This window comes from Arachis duranensis, chromosome 5 (genome assembly GCF_000817695.3).
Source record: "Arachis duranensis cultivar V14167 chromosome 5, aradu.V14167.gnm2.J7QH, whole genome shotgun sequence".
Classification (NCBI taxonomy): Eukaryota; Viridiplantae; Streptophyta; class Magnoliopsida; order Fabales; family Fabaceae; genus Arachis; species Arachis duranensis.
This window is the reverse complement of record NC_029776.3, coordinates 77,413,465-77,418,395: the sequence shown is the minus strand read 5'-3', so window position 1 is coordinate 77,418,395 and position 4,931 is coordinate 77,413,465. Positions and strand designations below refer to the sequence as shown.

The following is a 4,931-nucleotide window of genomic DNA, read 5'->3' as shown; positions in this document are numbered from 1 at the left end:
TATTCGTTTTTGTATTATTCAGTCAATTTACCTTAGTTCGTTTTTAATTTCTTCCTCACCCCCTATACCCTCTCTATTTTCTGTTCTCTTTTTCTTAGTTGATCATAATTCAGCTCACTAACCCACTAACTATTTGATAAATTACATCACTCACACTAACAATCATTCTAACAAGAATAATCTTCACTATACCTCCTGTTGTGCAATCTATTTGTTGTATGACAGGGAGAAGAGAAGGAGTCTCAACATCCTTTGATTCAGAACCTGAAAGAACCCTTTGGAGACTAAGAAGGGAGGCAAGAGGAAAGAGGATTATTGGTGTTGAGGAAGAGGAAGAGTATTTCGAACCCAACATGGAAGAGAATTTGGAGAATAATCATGAAGAAGAAGCTCATAATCATGCCAGAGAAGGCCATGCAAACCGGGCTGGGCAAGAAAGGGGGGTCTTAGGATCCTATATCAACCCTAATCCAGGAAACTGTGGAAGCAGCATTCAGAAGCCCACCATACATGCCAACAATTTCGAGCTAAAACCTCAGCTCATCACTCTGGTGCAGAATAATTGTTCATTTGGAGGAGGTGCTCAAGAAGATCCTAATCAACACTTGACCACCTTCTTGAGGATTTGTGACACAGTGAAGTCTAATGGAGTCCACCCGGATGTCTATAGGCTGCTCTTGTTCCCTTTTTCACTAAGGGACAAGGCATCCAAATGGTTGGAATCCTTCCCAAAGGAAAGCTTAACTAATTGGGAAGGAGTGGTGAACAACTTTTTAGCAAGATTTTATCCTCCTCAAAGGATCAATAGGCTAAGAACTGAGGTGCAAACTTTTAGACAACAAGATGGTGAGACACTTTATGAAGCATGGGAGAGATTCAAAGACTTGACAAGGAGATGCCCACCAGAGATGTTTAATGAGTGGGTTCAACTTCACATCTTCTATGAAGGTCTTTCCTATGAGTCAAAGAAAGCTGTGGATCATTCATCAGGAGGCTCGTTAAACAAGAAGAAAACCATTGAAGAAGCCATAGATGTCATTGAAACAGTTGCTGAGAATGACTACTTCTATGCCTCCGAAAGAAGCAACACTAGAGGAGTAATGGAGCTGAACCACATGGATGTACTGTTAGCCCAAAATAAGATGATCACCAAGCAGCTAGCAGATCTTACCAAGAAGGTGGAAGAGAACCAAGTTGCAGCAGCCATCACCTCATCACCAACTCAAGAAGGAGTAAACATAGGAGAAGAAGGTGATTGGGAGCAAGCTAACTATGTGGGAAACTCATCTAGACAAGTCCATGATCCATACTCCAAAACTTACAACTCTGGATGGAGAAATCACCCCAACTTTGGATGGGGAAATCAACAAGACCAAGGGCAAGATCAGAGACGCCACAATTTCAACTCTAACAACAATGCTACTCATCAAAACACCTCACAGAGATATTACCAACATCCATCTAACCAACCTTCTCAACCTCCTAATCTCAACCCACCATCATTGACAGATGATAGGCTTTCAAAGATTGAGGCTCTACTTGAAAACATATGAAGAGAAGTCCAAGACAACAAAGTGTTTAAGGAAGAAGTGCGAGCTAATATCAAGAACCAAGGAGAAAACATCAAGAGATTGGAGTCCCAAGTAGGGTACCTATCTCAACAAATTCCCAAACCCACTGATGGATTCCCCAGTGATACAAAGAAGAATCCAAGAGGAGAAACAAAGAAAGTGAGATGGGAGGAATGCAAAATGATAACCACAAGTTATGAGGGGAGTATGAATGGAGTAGAACACCTTCAAAATAACCAAAAGGAAAGCCAGAAGGAAGGAAGCTGTGCAACTCAGCTTACATCCAAGGAATAGCTAAAGAAGAAGGAGGTATTGAACCCATATGCACCTTTTCCCCATAGGCTTAAAGGTGGTGTAGCAGGGAGAATGTACTCAAGGTTTCTTGATATATTTGCATCTCTAGATGTAAATATACCATTCATTAAAGCCCTCCAACAGATGCCTTTCTACATCAAGTATATAAAGGAGCTACTAGCCAGAAAAAGTTCATTGAAGGGTGGACAAACAATCAAGATGAACAGAGATTGTAGTGCTCTCATCCAACCAGGGCCACCCACAAAGAAAGAGGATCCAAGGAGTTTCCACATTCCTTGTGCCATAGGAGAAACAATGATTGACAAAGGGCTTTGTGACTTGGGAGCAAGCATCAACCTAATGCCTCTCTCCCTCATGAAGAAGCTTCAAATCAATGAACTAACTCCTACTGATGTAATTATCAGATTGGCTGACAAAACTCAAAAATAAGCAATAGGGGTGGTTGAAAATGTGCTGGTGAAGGTTGGGAGCTACTATCTTCCCACAGATTTTGTTGTTCTGGAAATGGATGAGAATCCTATTTACCCCATCATTCTGGGAAGACCATTCCTAGCCACAGCTAGAGCACTCATAGATGTAGAACGAGGAGAGTTAGTGTTGAGAATACATGATGAGCAGCTCACTTTCAATGTCTTTAAACCCTCACAAGAAGCAGATCATGAAGACAATAAGTTGATGGAGGAGCCAAACAAGGAAGCACAAACAACACAATTGGAAGCCCCATTAGTTGGGAAGCCATATATTCAAGAAGAACCACGTTCAAAGGTGATCCAAGGGGAACCAAAACCATCAGAGTCATGCAAGATCAATAACAAGAATCCCCTAGAGAAAGAATCCATAGAAAACAAGACAGCAACAATGGAAACAAAGAAGAAAGTTCCAAGGGGATGGAGAAATAAGAAAATTCCTACAAAAAATTTCTCACCGGGTGATGAAGTGATTTCTACATACTTTCCATCTATACCACCTCACCTCACCACTATTCCATCTCAGCTTCCCCTAGTGTATATCATCAACAAAATCATGTCCTTAGAGCATATGGAGCTTATCAACAAAGCTAATGGACATAGGTTCACTGCAAGAGGGGAGGACTTCAAGCACTATCAGCCACCTTGACAAGAACCAAACGTCAAGCTAATGACGTTAAAGAAGCGCTTTATGGGATGCAACCCATGTTCTATAACTCCTTTCTTAAATTTTTAATAACAGCAATAAGGTAATTTCCATGGAAGTTCAAATTTATCTTGACAACTAACATAAAGCCCCTCTACATGTAACTTATAGTACATGATAAGTTTGATGTTCAAAGCACACCAAGTGTGGGTTGAACACACCTTGTGAGGAAAGTTCACTCCCCAGACTTGTTGCACCATGTGAGTACAAACAAGTTTGGTGTACCAACGTGCATGCATGGGTAGCTTAATGTTTGATTGATTTGCTTTCATGGAAAACATTTAGTCATATAGAAATAAAAGAAAAAGAAAAAGAAATATTTTATTAGTTCACACATTTTCCCACCAATTTTTCAATTAATTTTCACATTCTCCCTTTTTCGTGTATAGGGAATCAAAAAGGACATTGATGGTACTTGATAGGACAATTGAGGAAGAAGGATTCGGCCACTACACTAAGGGAATTTTACACTTGTCTTCATAGGGAATGTCCTTGGAAGTGTTGCCATGCAACATTGGGAGTGGATGGCTTTGGAAACCGAACCAAGACCCTCATAAAAGAGGTGATCCTTGTGCTCATTCAATCTCAAAACCCCAACCGTCCACTATCAAACAACACCATCAATCCACACCCTTCAACAATTGCCATCTCTCTATATAAACCCCTTCACACAACCTTCATGTACACCTTATATCCTCACCTTTCCTCCCTTCTCTCTAAGACACATTCTGCCTCACATCAACCGAACTCCATCTTCAACTTCATAGCATTCACCATCTTCGCAAACTGAGCCTCACTCATGGCATCATCAATCTCCAAGAGGCAAAAAGGGAAGGGACCCATAGAGCATCCTCCTTTTGATGAAGTGCGATTTAGAACCTTCTATCATTCACTTCAGTATGGGTGGATGACTGAGAAGGAAATCATTTATGAACTAGGCTTTCAAGTCACAAAAGCCGAGTGCCCAGAAATCATAGAGAAGGTGGAACAACGCAAATGGGAGCTCCTCACCGACCCTGTCACAAGGGTGAATGCCACTCTAGTAAGAGAGTTCTATGCAAATGCAGTTAGGCAAGACAAGAAGGATGACTCATACACAAGTTTTGTGAGAGGGGTCGTGGTAGACTTTAGCCCCATGACTATCATGAGAGTGTTGAAATTGAGAAGCATATCCTTTGAAGAGGAGAGCTATCACTCGAGAATGGACCAAAACCCTAATTATGACCAGATTCTACAGGATATATGTATGCAAGGAGTAAATTGGGAGAGAGGTCCCAAGGGGAAGCCGAAATTTATAAAAAGAAGAGATCTCTTCCCTGAGGCTAAAGGATGGTTTGAAATTGTAAGGAGATCCATTCTCCCAGCTGGAAACAACTCGGAAGTGAACCTCAAGAGAGCAACGATGGTGCAATGTATAATGAAGGGAGGAGAGATCAAGGTTCATGAACTTATAGCTCAAGGCATTCGGAAGCTCGCCGAGAAGAGTGACTCTGGAGGAAAGCTGGGTTATCCTAGCACTATCTTCCGCCTTTGCAAACTGGCTAGGGTGATATTCGAAGATGAAAACCCTGAGTGGATAAAGGTCGGTCTTCCACTCACTTATCGCCGGATGCATGTGGCTGCAACTCCATTACCTCCACGAAGGGTATGAAAGAGGCCAGCTCATCAAGCTGAAGAAGAACAACATCCACAAGAGCAAGATTCAGCCACCCTAAGCATGCACCAACTGCAGGAGGCTATTGACACCTTATCTAGGCAATGCATGGAAAATCAAGAGGCGCAAAGAGAGCTCCAAATACAATCAAGGGATCGCCATGAAGAGTCATTTTCTAGATGGATGAATCAACAAGGGGAGTGGCAAAAATAACTGAT

The 4,931-nt window shown here is 41.7% G+C and overlaps 1 non-coding gene across 1 annotated transcript; it reads right to left on the bottom strand.

The window, feature by feature from the left end:
• Window positions 1-806: 806 nt before the first annotated feature.
• LOC127747876 (small nucleolar RNA R71) lies at window positions 807-914 on the bottom strand. Its single transcript, XR_008009823.1, has one exon. It is a non-coding gene; the product is annotated as a small nucleolar RNA R71 (small nucleolar RNA).
• Between the last annotated feature and the right edge of the window lie 4,017 nt (window positions 915-4,931).